This window comes from Fistularia commersonii, chromosome 5 (genome assembly GCF_037954325.1).
Source record: "Fistularia commersonii isolate RoL2024-O1a breed Wild chromosome 5, RoL_Fcom_v1.0, whole genome shotgun sequence".
NCBI classification, from domain to species: Eukaryota; Metazoa; Chordata; class Actinopteri; order Syngnathiformes; family Fistulariidae; genus Fistularia; species Fistularia commersonii.
Window position 1 is genome coordinate 6469459 of NC_141288.1, and position 17242 is coordinate 6486700.

General features: G+C 42.1%; 1 protein-coding gene across 1 annotated transcript in view; it reads left to right on the plus strand.

Moving 5' to 3' along the window:
* The first annotated feature begins 7854 nt into the window (after positions 1-7854).
* Positions 7855-17242, plus strand: part of LOC147233969 (liprin-beta-1-like) — a 46849-nt gene continuing 37461 nt past the window's right edge. The window contains exon 1 of the mRNA XM_086146646.1: positions 7855-7997. The gene's annotated coding sequence lies outside the window, so the exon portion shown is untranslated. The remainder of the gene's footprint in view (positions 7998-17242) is intronic.

Consider the following 17242-nt stretch of genomic DNA (forward strand, 5'->3'; position numbering starts at 1 on the left):
TAAGGAATTATGAATGAGGCCAGCAAGGGCATTGAAGATGAAACGTGGCTCGGGTCATTCACAGCATGACAATGATCCCAAACACACTGCCCGGGCAACAAAGGAGTGGCTTTGTAAGAAGCATTTCAAGGTCCTTGTGAGGCCCTGCCTGTCTCCAGATCTAAACCCAATAAAAAAAACTTTGGCGGAAGTTGAAAGACCGTGTCGCCCAGTGACAGACCCAAAACATCACTGTTCTAGAGGAGATCTGCATGGAGGAATGGGCCCAAATACCAGCAAAAGTGTGTGAAAAACTTGTGGAGACTTACAGAAAACCTTTGACCTCTGTCATTGGGTATATCAGTATTGAGATGAACTTTTGCTGTTGACCAAATTCTTATTTTTTACCATAATTTGCAAATTAAGTATTTAAAAATCAGACAATGTCATTTTCTGGATTTTTTTTTGTCATTCTATCTGTCATAGTTGAAATGTACCTATGACGAAAATTACATGCCTCTCAGCTTTTTAAGTGGGAGAACTTGCTCAATCGGTGGCTTAAAAAATACTTTTTTATCCCACTGTATATGCAAATATGTGGTCCCAGGTTCGGTTCCAACTGGTGGATAGATAGATAATAAATGAATGAATGAATGAATGAATGAATCACTTAATGATATCATCACTTGTAATTCATTTCAGTGGGTTGATTTATTTCCTTTTTTTGCAACCTGGAAATTCTAAAGAAGTCATGACAAATCTCCATGACGAAACAGGATACTTTTCAATCATCCAAATCCACAAATCTTAAAATGCTAGATGGTTATACTAACAAATACAGCCAAGTTATTTTGAATATCGAAAAGATTGAATGTTATTTAAGCAACAAAAAATTATAACAACAGACAAAAATACTGTATGAATATTATACAATACGTAAGTATTTTTAGCTATTCTTGATATGTAACTAAATAAAATTACTTCTAACGTGTTGAAAAACATTTTACTGAAACATGCCTTTTGAGCGATAAATGTAATAAAGCTGTTATTTACAATGAGAGTATAAAGCATGAATGAAATTCATCAATAATCAAATGATCAATAATTTATCAATAACAGTTGAAAAGAAACAAAAGTTTCATTCATGTTTTTCAAGCAGCGACTCAGATGACTTTTTTTTACATTTAAAAGTGGTGTTTTTTTTCTGATTGTTTTGTGAAGTAGGAGTAAAAAGTGGTATCGTGAGAGTGTACTAAAGTTACTCATCCTGCACCACTCCAGTTAATGTATCTCATATTGATCTTATCAGCAATTTCAAGAACAAACATGGCTGTTTATGAGACATACTAACAGGGAGAATGAGAAAACGTGGGAAATCATATGAGTTTTATTGCATTCAGAGGAGCAGCTGCCGGCGTTAAAGTGGAGGGGGGGGTTGAGGGAGAGTAAATTCTGGATTTACAGTACTTTTCAGGCTTGAGCCTCAGCTGAGCCTCAGTTATTAGACTTCCTGCTGAAAAAGACCAGCACAGTGATGGGTCAAACTCAGACCATGTTCCACCAGCTGTCCTCATCGAACCTGCTATCGTCCCATCTGCAGTTCTGTGTGGATTTTTGTTCCTCGCAGATCAATTGCTATAAATTGATTAATTGATTACTAATCTTGTGCTGTGTGCTGTGTTGTTGTTTTCATTTTGCTGCAGGCTAATAAGGATACAAAGGGAGATTTATAAAATGCCTGTTTTTGCCAAAATGAGAGCTGGGAGCTGCATTTATTTTTGCCTTTTCAAGGGGAGGGGGCGCAGATGGGTCAAATATGAATTTAGATCTGTTTACAACAGGATCTGTCTCTATTCTGAGAGCTTTCATCTCCATCAATCCACGGCAGCGGGAACACTTGACCTCGGACCGGAGCTCCACACTCCAGCATCAGCCTTACCAACTTGACAGCCTTTTGGGGCTGATGGCTCTTCAGACACTGATGGCTCAAATTCTTAGGGACTCTTATGGATGCTTCATAGCAACAAGGTTGCCATGGCCACTGTGGTCACCGAGCCTGAGGGTAGGTTTCTTTGGGATGTCATCTCTGAAGACAGTGTTTGATGGGCAGAGGCAGAATGAAAAGAGCAATGCAGAAATATGGATTTCGACCACTTTTGATGTTGTTCAGTCAAAATAGGAGGTTAGGACCAAGTGTACAAAACATCAAGGGTTCAGATGTCATCAGTGTACCGTAAAGATTACGGGGAGGGTTTTATGTTTCTCAAGACTTCCGGGAGTCAGTTAACATCATGCCCTCTCCTCTCCCTTTTCCCTTCCCCTGCACCCTTATAACTCAGGGGAAATGAAACATATCTGTGTGGAATTCACTGAAGCTGTATGCCAGTACCCGAGCAGAATATGGTCTACCATGTCCAAACTGAGTCCACCCTTCATTCACCTTGGCCTCCAGTCCGACACCATGGACTTTAGCGACAAACACCCCAGTATAGGGATTTTCAATCCTAGTTTATACAATAAGTCATCAAAAATTTGTCTTTTACTTTAAAGAATGACTAATGGGGGGGGTCGTTTTTTTCTGCAATCAGTGTATTTGAACCTACAAGTGAAACACCTCCACTTAATCCCAGCAGTTAAATTCCGCACCAGAGCAAGAGAAGCGGCCAGTAAGTGAGTCACTTCATGTTCCCATGCTGAGGAGCCTCTTCAGCTTGACTCCAGGATCCAGGCCTGCTGTTTGAACCCCACCTGCGTCACAGTCATCTACTCCAGCAGGACAACACATACATATATACATCATTCTCGATTTGCACTCTGTCTTCGCCGTTCTTGCCCAGAGCACTTGTGCTTTTCAACGTCATTGAATGGAACAGCGTTATCAAACTGTCTGTCATCCGTAGCCATCTGTCTCAGCGAGCCTCTTTTGTTTTAGAATATTTGCCTTGCTCCACAATATCAAGCAACCTTGATAAAGGACACTTCTCTGAATGGAGGACCTGAGAGATAAAAAACACCTCTACCGCCTCCTGCTGGTCCATCTGCAATCAAGATAAGCTGACAGTAGCTCGATGGTTTTGAAAAGCTGAAATTGCTCTGTGTAAATTTGATTTACCTACCAGCATCATCCAACCCCCTACGCAGACTTTTCGATGTTTGACTTTAGCTCCAACCCTAAAGTCTGTGTCCTTGTCTCCTAATATTTTTTTAAATGCCAGAAATTCTATAACATATGACATCAATTTTAATTAATTTTAATTTAGCCCATCCTACTTTTTTTTGATGTTTTCACACACGCACACACACACACACACACACACACACACACACACACACACACACACACACACACACACACTTAACCAACAACTTGACCAAGCAACATATAGTGAGTTTTATCCTCGTTTTCTTTCTTTGAATTAAAATGTATTTATTTATTGGAGATCTCCCTGCAAGAAAACCTAGGATTTGTACAGAAGGATATATACAGTCAAATTTAAGCAGAAAATTGCCTTGATCCATATCTAGTGCTTTTAAATCTAGTTCAGTTTTACACATGTTGGTGCCCTGAAACTGTGTGGAGCCATTAAATTTGCTGATGTAAAAGAAACTTCGCTATTTTGACATCAATGTCAAAAATTGCTGGATAACCTTATGTATGGCTTTCCCTTTGTGGTACAACCTCTATGATGATGCAGCCGCTTCCACCTGTCTGGGAGAGACTTTATATCTCTATATCTGATCATTTTTAATTTCCTTTTCCTGAATGTCAGTGAATGGTCAGCATTACTGTCAGTTAAAAAAAAAAAAAATCAAGGAGCGGACACTAGTGGCGTGGCCTCTCACCCCACGGGACATGGGGCTGGGGGCGAGGTTTAGCCAGGAATATATTCACCCCCCGGAAGTCCCCAGAGTTGTTGTTGGTGTTTAAGGAATAACATTAGAACTTATCTTCGCAATCATTCCTTCTCACACCACATTAGTGACCCAATTATCGACATGTCCGGCATGGACCGACTCTACATGGCTGAAGTGTGGTCACTTCAGCCATTTAGCCTCAACTCCCACAGCCGGCCGCTCAAGATGCGGATCTGACGACAGACGTTTCCTTTTCACGCACATCTTCCTGGGCCAGCTTCTGCCCCCTGTGCGCGTGGTCTTTGCTAACTCCTGATGTCTGGCCACTGGTGACTACCAGGGTCTGGCGGAGGAGGCAGACTGCATCCCGCTAGCTACCAGACGCCTAGTCGTCCAAAGGATGACATCACAGCCCCTGCAGACGGTGCCAGGGAACGTGGATCTGGCAGCGCTGGCTGGAAGGACTGTCCGAAGTCGACGCAGGACCGGTCTCTGTTTTTTTCACCAGCTTTTTTTTTTTCATGTGCGGCGCTACATTCTGACATGCTCCTTCAGCTAGTGCTCCACTGGCAGCCATCAACGCCGGTGGACACATCGAGCTGTTGTTCATCAGGGACTCGAGGTAATCTAGACAGTTTCTGGTGGACTTTGGCTCGCAGAACACAACTGCTAAAGAGGAGTTCGCCACCATGGAGCGTCAGGGATCATGAGGTGGTCGAACAGCCTGTGGGCTCCCCCCTCCACATGGTGCCCAAGGCTGACGGGTCGTGGCACCCTTGCGACGACTTTCACAGGTTAAACAATGTCACAGTGAACGACTGCTACCCCATCCCCTACGTTCAGGATTTTCCGTGTGGCCGTCGGATGCCACCATCTTTTCCAAGTAGGACCTGTTGCGCTGTTCTCACCAGGTGCCTGTGTGCGGAAGACTTGCTAATGAGCACCAGACACAGGTTGTCGGTCTTTAGACGACCATGGCCTCATTGTCAGTCCTAGTTTGGCACTTGTGAGTGACTTCTTGGGGCACCGCATTTGCCAATTACTGATTTTCCTCACCCGGCCTCGGTCAAGGCATAGCAAGAGTTGTTGGGCATGGTAAATTTTTACAATCATTTCCTCCCTCACACATCCTACCTCTTCCAGACGCTTTATGAGGCTTTGCAGTCCAGAGGGGCAAAGGTCGCAGTCGACTGAAAGCCAGAACAGGCTTGGGCTTTTGACGGAGCTAAGTGCGCTCTGGCTAACACAGCCCTTCTTGCTCATACAGCACCCGGGGCTTCCATAACAGTGACGACTGATGCATCTGACATTGCTGTTGGCAAATGTGTGGCAACCCTTTGCATTCTTTGGCCACAAAATGCTAGAGTGAGTGGAAGTACAGTATTTTTGACAAAGACTTGTTGGCTATAGATCTAGCGACACGTCATTTTCGGTTCCTGCTGGAAAGCTCCTCCTTCACAGCTTATGTAGATCACAAGTCATTGACTTTTGTCATGTCCAAAGTGACCGAGCCGTGGTCCACTCGCCAGTATCACCACCTTGCAGTCATTTCAGAGTTCACGACGAACATTCAGCATGTGGCTGGGAAGTCAAACCCTGCTGTTTACCAGTCCCGTGTGCGCCGTGCATATTGGGGTGGATTTCTCAGCTATGGCCACTGACCACCTCCGCAACCCAGATGTCCTCACTCTGAAATCTATGCGCACTGGCCTCAAACTGGATGATGTAGTTGTGCAGGAAGGTAGTCCTGTCCTCCTCTGTGACATCTCTACTAGCTATAACTGCCCAGTGGTTCTGGTGGCCTGGCAATGGTTGGTTTCGGTGCACTCCCTCTCACACCCGAGTGTCCGGGCGTTAGTGAAATAGGGGCATGCTGAGATTCACCGGCATGTTAGAACCGCCTTTGAGCCACTTCTGATTCCAGCCAGGTGTTTTGACCATGTACATGTTGACCTGGTTGGCCCTCTGCCTCCTTTGCAGGGCTTTATGCACCTGCCCACCATGGTCAATCTGACCATCAGGTGGCCGAAGGTGGTCCACGACAACCTCGGATTAGTCCAAGCCATGTCTTTCTTCCTCGGTTGCCGGTTTCGGCATCCCCTCCAACATCACTTCACATTACAAAATCACAGAAATGGGTCAGCAGTCCGTGTCGGCTCTCTGGTTGCCACTGGCTGGGTAATTGGGGGCCACGGTACCCTGTACTATGGCATACCACCCTTAGGCTTATGGTTTGAGGATTCACCGGTTCCTCAAGGCGGCGCTGCAGATCATGCTCTCAGAAGGCAACTGGGTTGACTGTTTACCATGGGTTATGCTAGGGCTGCGTCCAATCCCGAAGGACGACCTCAATGAATCGCCCACCGAACTGGTTCTTGGCCAGCTGCTCGGGGTCCCGGGAGAGTTTTTTCCTGAGAGATCTGCTCCCCCAACCCATCTGACCGTGATTCCTGTTGGGCACCGTTCACCACTGTTTTCCGCAATCTTTTGTATCTGCGGGACTCATGTTAGCCTTGTTCCTGTCTGTGTACGGTCTCTGTACGATAGACCGTTCCGGGTAATTGAGGCGGGCACAAAATTTTGTGCTAGACTTGGGCGGACGTTGGAAGCGGGTATCGCTCAACTGCCTGAAGCCAGTACTCAGGGTGGCTGGCAAAGTTCTGTTTCCTCCCCAGGTCTCCCCCCAAGGTTGCCCTTCATCCAGGACCCTCGCAGCACCTCCACAGGTCCAGTGTCTGGCATCCCTGGCTGTTTTGACGGAGGGACATTGCAGCCATCACAATGATCAGGCCTCCCGTGAGGAACTAGTTTGCGTTCCTCTGTCCCTTCTGGGTGTTCGGTGGGGGGACCCATGTCGCGGAGACCAAGGGGTGTGGCCTCTAACCCCACGGTACTAGGGGTGGGGGGCATGGTTTAAGCCAGGGATATATTAAAGCCCCCGGAAGTTCACTGAGTTGTTGTTGGTGTTTGAGGAATAAAGTTAAAACTTGCCTTTGTCACCGCAATGCTTCCTTCTCACACCACATAATGAAAGGAGAATTTTGTCTGGCTTGGTGAAAAGAGGGAAAAAAAGAATCATTGTCACCCTGGTTCCTGTTTCCGACATCAATGAAGAACCATGCAGAGTATAAATGCATTATTTTCTTCTACAATACAGTAAATCATGTTGTAAATCAAGGTGACTGTTGCAAATTATATCTTACTGTAAATGAAAAAGGAAAACAGTTAACAGCACTTCATCTGGTTGATCAACTGGATTTTAAATACTATTTGGACTATGTGACACAACACTGTACGAAACAACCTATAAAGCAGTCACTATAGGAAATCAAATTTTAATCACATTATCAGCAACCTGGGAGACAGCTACTATGTATACATACATGTATAACATGTATGTCAAGAGATTAGTTTCATTTTGCTTTTAAGTTTTCTCGTTTTTGCATTTTCAAATAAAATCATGACTGGATTAGAATAGTAATATTTGTATACTACAGTAAGTACGAATACTTCTAAAATATTGAATCATGTTTATCTGTTTCCAACTCATGAAGTTTTACATCTTAATGTTTAATTGTCACCTAAATCACGTGATGATATTTCCAAATACTTTTCACAGCATTAAACTAAAGACGTTCTCGTTAAAATAGAACTTTAGCTTGTTTGAAAACTTTCGTTTGTCAATTGTATTGCAACGGAAATAACAAGCTCCGTTACTGTTAGAATTTTCAAAATAATGGCGACTGGCAGGGAAGTTTTCAAATGGGAGAAAGCCTATGGCCAAGACAAAAACTGGACGTGATAAACTGTTTGCTTTGAATATGTATATGTTGCATTTCGATCTTTAAATAAATCAAAAATAATTCGGTGAGAATCGTTGATTTTATCGTGACGGTTTGCAAATTTCACAGAAGATTATTTTGAAGCCCAGGCCAGTACATTTCCGCTTTTTCGCATGTCGGCTTGATACATGGCTTGATAATGCCATGTATTTGTCCCGGGGTGGATGAGAACTTCACTTCTCAAAGGAACTCAATGGGGAGGTGGACCCCAGCAATGGACCTGAACTAAAAACAAAATAGAAAAGAAGTGCTGAAAGTGTCCGGAGCACGGCCGGTAGAGACTGCAGGATCCCTTTCTTTTTCGCTTCTATTGAAAAAAATGTAAGTAGATTTAAGTTGTCGTTTTTCATTTAGCAGTTAATGTATACTTGGACTGCTAGCGTCAAACGTTAGTGTAGAAACCCCCGTAGGAACAGATTGTTTGCTCGAGTATCGCACAGCGAGTCAATTAGAGCTAATTGTAATATGCTTCAATTAGCTTGTGACCAAAGCTCGAGATTTGAACTGACCGAAAATGAATTCATCCTGAAAAAGGTCACTTTTTTTTCTAAACCGGCGTCGTGACTGAATGGCGTTCACATGATATGTATATTTTTGTATCGCTGTGAAGTTGTTTTGCCATGATGCTAATATCAATTCGTTTTTGGTCTGTCTCACTTCATTCTTATGTAACTGTCGAAATCCTAACAAAGACTGCAGCTGCTTTCTATTCTTAAAATACACCAACATCTGAAGTTCTTAAGTTCTCTATAATTTTACTTTCGGGGGATACTGAATGCTCCTTAAACACAAATCTGCTGAAAATACAATGCTGTCTGCTGAAAAGACAATATGATATATATATTTTTTCATATTGCTGTGAAGTTGCTTTGCCATGATGCTAATATCAGTTCATTTTTGGTCTGTCTTACTTCATTCTTAAGTCACTGTGATAATCCAAACAAAGACGGCAACTGCTTTCTGTTCTTACAATACACCAAGATCTGAAAAACACTTTCATAAAGTTAAATATAATGTTATAATATCACATTCCGGGTGACACTGAATGCTCCTTCCACACAAATCTGCTGAGAATACAATGTTCTCTCAGACAGTGTGGCTTTTGTTGACGATATAAATGTTATTTTTCTTGTTTTAAGAAAAACTGCAGCACTCAATTCGTCTGCATATGTAAACAACTCCCAAGTTTAACTACTTCAAGTATCATATGACCATGGAGACAAGATCACACATCCAGTCAGGTGGTTATTCACTCTCTCTCTCTCTCTCTCTCTCTCTCTCTCTCTCTCTCTCTCTCTCTCTCTCTCTCTCTCTCTCTGTCACAAAGAAGGATTGACAACAAAAACATGGTCTTGCTCCTAGTTCTTTTTCGGCTCCCTTTGACTATGCAATTTAGTGCTTTTGGATGCTGAAATTTTGATGAGGAAAACTCAGATGCATAGAACGACTTGCTACCCTTGGCCTCATTTCTACGCCTGACATGTCCTGGTTTCAAGGCTGAAAGCATGACAAGGTCTTAATGCTGACTATATACATATTTGCGGTCCATCAGACTCCCACTGCTAAGATGTAGCTTAAAAGGATGGAATCATTTTCTCCTCATTCCTGTCGTGGTATACATCTGCCGGGTTGTTTCAGTGTGATTTGACAATTTTCTCAGATAACTGCCGATGGGGCATGGCATTTGTCTTGTTGAAATAAAGTCAAGCTTGAAAGCAATATTGCTTTCAATAGCTTGGTTTTCAAGATAATCCATAGATCCATAGATCTCATTCTGTTTAAGCAAGTTTTTTTAATTCTTATATCAGCAATATCTCTGTAGAACTCAAAATCAAAATACAATCCAATTTTTAAAGAATCTGCCATTTAGGGCTTTGGAGTTTTATATGCTGTGGATGTGCAAAAATACTGTGGCTCCTAGTACCAATGGATGTTCCTTGAACATTGTGGCCTTCATAGAAGATGACGATAGTTGCAGCCCCGCCCACACACACATACAAATACATTATTGACACCTGTTCCAGATGTCTACATTCGTTTTGGATATGAGTAAACTTGTTATCTCAGACTTATTGACTAATTAAGTAGTTAGTTGAAAAACTGGATTTTTATGATATCAATATGATATAAAATGTTACACATTTTAAAAATCCTTCCATTATGTACTGCTTATGCTGCACTCCATAATGTTGTAATTTTTACATGGCAAAGGGAAAGCTGTGATGTACAAAGAAACTGTGATGCTAAGTAAGGTGGGAGTGGGGGGTGAGGTCACATGGAGGCCTACCATGATGTCAAGGAATCACAGCTTCATTTTGGTGTCTTGGAATTTGTTCACAGCATATGCCACAGTACTAATGCCTAGCTTCCCCCTGACATCACTGACTCCCTGTTCCAGGTCAACTGGTGTAAACACAAAATAAAAAAAACAAACAAAAAAAACAACAACAAATTCAAGCGCTGGAAAGTGAAATTGACAAAATGCGTCTGCCTTAACATTTTAAAAGTGAAGAAAAATGATGAGGCTCAGTAGATATCCAAACTTAAAGCAAATGGAAAGTTGGATTTTCTTGGGTTGCTCAGGTTGCAGTGTAGTGTGATGGTTTATGGAGTGCTTGACGATGGAAAAATAATACTACAATGTCCTGAGGCTATTTTATTTTATGTCTCATACATAACACAATACACATGAACACAGTGTGTGTGTGTGTGTGTGTGTGTGTGTGTGTGTGTGTGTGTGTGTGTGTGTGTGTGTGTGTGTGTGTGTGTGTGTGTGTGTGTGTGTGTGTGTGTGTAAAAATTATGGAGTTATCATTCATACAAAAATTTGGTTTGTCTCTTGCATGAGTTTAGTTTCATTAAATAAAATATCAACACAATGTGTAGAATGGAAGTTAGCAGTTTTTCTTTCTGATCATTTCATTTACTAAATTTAGGTTTAATTTGGGTGATTTTGTATTTAATAGATTTAAAACCTTTTTTCATCCAAATATGGTTCTTTTATTCTTTGCATTGGCCCCTTCAATTTAGTTTTTGCTAATGCTACTTGTCCAGAAAATTGACAGGAGGCTTTCTGTCCTGAAAACCTTTTTGCTTGACATTTGCATTCCAAACATTCCTGGTTCTGGGGGTGGTGTTGGTGGTGTATTTTGAAAGTGGTTTGGTGTCACTTTAAGTCATATGATACTTTTGGATGTTCAAATCCCTTCTGCAATCAAATTAAACCATTAACTTCTTAAAAGGAAAATTTTTGTATGAACTTCATTTAAGCCTCAATTTTCTAAGAGCCTGTTTGGGTTCAGTCAGTTTCTAAATAAAGTGTGTGTGTGTGTGTGTGTGTGTGTGTGTGTGTGTGTGTGTGTGTGTGTGTGTGTGTGTGTGTGTGTGTGTGTGTGTGTGTGTGTGTGTGTGTGTGTGTGTGTGTGTGTGCGCGTGTGTGTGTGTGTGTGTGTGTGTGAGTACAGTGGCTTCTGCCATTTTTTTGTGTTGGTTTTGGGATTGGTGTGAAGAGGCAGCTTGTGACTGGGAGGAAGACATTTCTCCTGAATGTGCCAGGAAGTCCTTCCTGACAGGACGAGGCAAGCAAGGGTCTTCCTGAGTGTGTCTGTGCTGTAGCCCTGTTGGTTGAAATGTCAATGAAAAATATTGACTATCTTTTTCCTTGAGGTTTGAAGTAGCAATTAAACATTCAGCCTAACTGGAGATGATTTCATACCTACAGAGGGAAGCTTCTGTATTAAGACCTTGATAACAGAAGCAATGGAAGCCAGTTGTTCTTGGCCTGCTGGTCCCTTACTCAGTTCTTCCAACCCCTCCAGTGTGATTTCTGATTTTCTTGGATACTGTAGTTGACGCCACGTGGAAAAACTGTAATGACATGGGATCAGTGTCGCAGAACTACCATGTGAGTCCCTGGAACACAAAGAGGGTTTTTGTGCAGAGTCTGAATTTAGTGCAGTGAGAAATAAAGCAGGAGTTTAAAGCCTTTGTGTGTCTGTGCGCACAGCCGTGCATGTGCACTTGCATGCGTGCGTAAGTGAGAGAGAGAGCACACAGCAGCCGAGGCTGAACATCCAGTGGACTGTCTCTTGGGGGTGGGGGGGGGGGGTGGTGGGGGGTGGGGTAGGGGGGAGTATAAACAAAGGCAGGGTGTTTGACCGGTGGTTGGATTTCACTTGGGATTGACTTCTGTGAGTTCATGTCCCGCCTGACATCATTCTCCTTATCTGCTAAGTCGCTGTTTTCCTCTCAAATAATCACTAGGAGAATTGACCCATATCTGCTTTGGCAACTTTCCGTGTCATTTTTTTTCACATGAAAATATCCCACGGTCATTTTTTCTCCACACTTTTTTTATTTGCATTTTTTATACATATTTTTTAAAGACTGTATTCAAAGTTTAATACTTTGAAGCAGCTGATTGCAAATTGCATGAATCTTGAAAGTCAAATGAAGCACCTCAAAGATAAAATTACAAGTTTCACTCAGTTTACTCATTTGTTCATCAAGTCCAAAAACACGCAGTAGGCTTCTTGGAAAATAGTAGAGGTTTCCAGGAACCCTACAAGGTAGGCTGAACAGAGAATAAGCAAATGATTGATTTGTGCTAATTGTGTCCAACTCTTCTCATGTGTACAACTCTTTGATGGGAAGTACTTTATTATTATTGTTGTTGCGAAATAAGATTTGTGGCCATAACGATCATTATCACTTGTAATTTTTAACATTGCTGTATTCAACTAGTAGTTAGCTGAGATGTACGTAAATGTTGCAGCTCAAGTTCACTGATGTTACCTTTGGTACCTTTGATACCAGCCTTGTGCATTTATTTATAATACTCATTTATCCTTTATTAATCCCTCATGGGGAAATTTGTTCTCTGCAATTAATCCATCATGGATGAACCATGAGCAATAGGCTGCCCTACCACCAGTGCCAGGGGAGTAGTAAGGGGTTCAGTGTCTTGCTTAACAACACTTTGATACACTAGGAGGAGCTGGGCATTGAACCAGGAATGACTATTGCTCTATTACCTGCGCCACGTAGGTGGAAGAGCGCCACCCCTAAACTTACGCCCCTTACTTAATGTCTGGACTCCGGCACTGCATATAGTGCTGTTTCATAGCTCCATTCATGCTTTTGAGACTTCTGAAACTGTTTGATGTCATGGTAAAGTGATTGTGGTCATTATTGTGGATAGGTGTCTTTAGTTATGAAGGCATAATGAGCTGTTTGTTCAGCAGTGAGATGTGACTTCATTAGTCCAGCTGTTGTCAGGACTGATGATGTGACTCATCAGATGCTGCTTGGGGGCAATGGTTCAACGGACACTTCAGCCGAGTTTAAAAAAGATTGCTACGAGTGCAGCATAGAAGCTCAAAGGCAATATAAATGGCTGCTGCCTTCAAAGTGGAAGGACCTGGGAGATTAAAAACTGATGCAGCGTTGTATCACTTTTTTTCAAAACCTCTGTAGTGATTGGCCACTGTCTTTGCCCAAACCTGCCCTGCCGATTACTGCCGGTTTTGATTGGCCTGTTAGTTGTAGAGCTGTTGAAAAATGGAAAGAATTGGTTGGAAGTGGGGCAGACGGATCAGCTGAATGAAATGAAATTTGAGCTTGGCAGGTTGATCTTTGTGCCAGAATTTGAAAATACCCCAAGATTCACATGCTAGCCCAAAGACACTATCATGCTAGCTAAGTGTGATATTTATGAAAGTGTGTGTTTTGGTTCCCTTTAACTTGCAACCGGTGCTCCGGGCAGAACAGCAACTGTAAGCCTTTAAAGCCTGAACTTCCAGAAACTTATGGATATTTGTTTATGTAAAGTTAGCAGATCCAAACCAACTGTTGCTGCCCATGCAGCTGCCACTATCATGACGTTGTATAGTATGATGGACATCTGTAACCCATCTGCATCTGGGTCACTGGAGCATGAGTGATTGGAACACTGCTGGAGGTGTGTGTGCATGTGTGCCTGTGTGCCTGTGTGCGTGCGTGCGTGTGTGCGTGCGTGAGTGCGTGCGTGCGTGTGTGTGTGTGAGGGACAGATGGACCGCTCAGCGAAGGGGCAAGTAATCCCAGCCTATTTTCTTTTCAAACACATTGTCCCTCCCCCTCCACATATTTTACTCCCCATCTGGTTGGAGTTAAAATGGCCCAACAGCATTAGAAAAAGTCACTGTGATTTTTCTCAAAGTGTCTGTGTGAAACATCACAGAAACGATACAAGGGGCAAGATTGAAGGTATTTTGGGGATAAAACCATTGTCCTCACAGTGCAGCTCACCTGTCAGAGCCATATAATGTTGATTAAAAACTAAATGATCATTAAATTGCCATAGTAGGAACCCAAACTGTCCTTTTTCTTTGTTCAGAAGAAATGAGAATTTTATTCTTTGTAATTCAAAAAAAAGAAGGTTGAAATATTTAATTCTTGCAGACCTAATGAAATGGTAGATTTTATTTCAGGTTTTTCTTTTCAGTTGTAAAAAAATTCTTGTCGCAACTGACAACAGTCCATTTCCTGATACTACCTACTCTGCGTGTGGGCCTCTCAGACTCGACTTAGTCGGTTCCCTGAGCAGCTGGACATTGTAGTAAGTTGAAAACACCACACAGAGATCGGCATGGACTTTCAGTTGCTGAAAATTTACAGCACCGGGCCCTTCACCAAAATCTGTCATAAATTTTAACTGTACCTCTTGCTAAATGAATATCTAATTTATGAATTTTTCAATTCACTGCAGTGATCCAGAGTTGTATTATCATGTTAGGCATTAGGTGGTGCTACTTCTCAGATCAGTCCCCATTTTTATCATTGCTATGTCCTCAAAATATATGATAGCATTGTATTGCTGCTTCCCTGCTTCTTCAGGTGACACTTTTTTTTCTTTCCCTGCTGATGGAGCGGTAACTGCTGAAGTCAACACTAAATTTTTATCAATACGACAACTTTGTTACTTTTTTTACAAAGTACTTGATCAAGTTAAAAACAGTTGGACATGCTGCCGGCTATAGGCAGCCCAGGAAAGATAATTGATAAACATGATCGAGGTGTGCATCTTGTCAACTTATCAGTGAAGAGATGGAAAAGTTTTTGTTTGTGAGATACTGTGAAGGAGAAGATAGTTTGTGAGAAGGAGATATGGTGCAGTAGATGTCAATGGACAAGGATTCGGAGGAGTCACTCAAAGCCAATCCAAGATGGTTTGATTGTTTTAAAAAGAGGACCATCATTCACTCCATTGCTAAATTCAGTTGAGCAAAAAAGTGTTCCTCAAGGTGCAGGTTAAATCTAACAATACATTGTAGCATTAAGTGTGTCGATAAGTTAAGTGATAGAACACGAAATGTAAAGCCCCCCAACATCCTCCGCTGATCTCCGCCATTTTTGTCCAATCTGCAAAGTAAATACATTAAATAAAACCAATTTATTTCTTTAAATTGTCCTTTATTATGTATTATTATTTTTTATGCATAATTTTTTTCTTTTTTACAATATGTAAAAAACGGGGGGCAGGAACAGATTAATTGTGTTTCACTTCAATGGGGAAATTTGATATACAAGCAAATCGAGTTACTAGTTCTGCCACGGAATGAATTGATCTCATAAGTCAAGGTTCCACTGTATAAGAAAAATGCACAGAACTTGCAAATCAGTCTTTGATTTTGGGTGTGATCCTCCACCCCCAACCCCCCCCCAACTAACTGGAGTCCCTATATGTGGTTCGTTGATTAAAATTATGCCTCTTTAATTCTGGTTGGGTTCCCCCTCTGCAATGGCCTCAAAGGTACATTTCTAGTGTGTCTACAGGCAGATGGAGAGGCTCCGTTTGCAGCAGCAGGACCTTGACCTTGCCGCCCACGTCCTGGATGCCGGCATCAACACGATGCTGCGGCCAGATTAACCTTCATTCAGGCGTACAGACTTTCTTGCATGGGTTGCTGAAATTTAGAGCTCAGCTGTTTTGGAGGACAGCAAGTCATGAAGCACAGAATTCAACAGGAGACGATTTTCACCATCTTTATTTGAGACTTCAGATTTTAGGGTTGGGGCATCTATCAGTAACTATCATAGCTTCCTACTTTTTCCTCTGCGAATTATTTAATATAACATTTATTTTTGTGTATGTACCAAAGGCTTTGGCACCTTGAAACATAAGTTAATTGAACTTTGAAAGATATTTATTGTTGTTGAGGTAATTCCCCAGGTTTTTTTTTTTTTTAAGAGACACTTAAGTTTTTCTTGTATCAATTTTTTTTCCCCCAAAACAATTTTTCTAGACATTGCTGTGAAGTGCTTCCTATAAGGCCTCATTTCAAACAGTGCCTTTGCCTACAAGATGTGCCTTTAACTTTACTGAGCAGAAAAATCCTCTGCAGACATTGAGCCTTTATGATCAGGGTGCTGAGCAGCTCCTGATGTAAGCCAGGCTCCAGAAACTGGTACTTTTCAATATTTACTCCTTGAGTCCATGATGTCCAAGGGCGGAGGGAAAAGGGGTCATCGGGGATGTCAGTACCAGGCACCAGTGTCTGGATATCATGAGAGTCAACCTGCTCAGGAATGTGTAGCTCACACTCCTACACTGTGACGCCATCAGTCATCAGGCTCACACCCGGGGGAGGGGGGTGCAGTGGCATGTAGTTATACTCACCTTGCAATCATGGCAGATATTTTGACTGTTTGATTAATATATATTGACACATATCTGTTACTGGGGAGACATGGGTTTAATTTATTTGTCTTGTGTACCTGGGATATGACAATTCATTGTAAAGTGGATGTATTGATTATACAGTCAAGTCAATAGGTATTTGATCCCCCTGTGATTTTGCAAGTTCTCCCAATTAGAAATCCTGGAGGTGTCTAATATTTTCATTGTTGGTGCATTTCTACTGTGAGGGACAGAATAAAAAAAATCAGACATCACATGATTTTTTTTTACACTTTATTTGTAAAGTACAGAGTATAAGTATTTGATGCCTTGCTTATCAGCCAGATTTCTGACCCTCAAAGACCTGTTCCTCTGCTTTTAAAGAGTCCAACCACACTCTGCTCATTATTGTAATTGAGTAGCACCTATTTGAGGTTGTTAGCTTTCTTAAAGACACCTGTGCACAGTACAATCTGTCATAAGTGTAGCTGCCAACATGTGCAAAACCAAAGAGCTGTCAAAAACACACAAGACAAAATTGCTGCCCTTCACAATGCTGGGAAGGGCTACAGAGCAATTGCCAAGCAGCTTGGTGAAAAAAGAACAACTGTTGGAGTCATTGTCAGACAATGGTAAGAGGCTAATGATGACTGTCAGTGTCCCTTGGACTGGGGCCCCATGGAAGATATCTCCTAGTGGGGTATCAATGATACTAAGAAAGGTGAAGAATTACCCCAAAACTACATGGGAGGAGCTGGTTGTTGACCTGAAGACAGCTGGGACAACCGTTTCCAAGGCTGCAACCAGTAATACTCTGAGACGTAGAGGTTTAAAAGCATGCATTGCACAGAAGGTTCCCGTGCTTAAGTCAGCCCATGACAAGGCCCATCCGAAGTTTGCCAGGGAC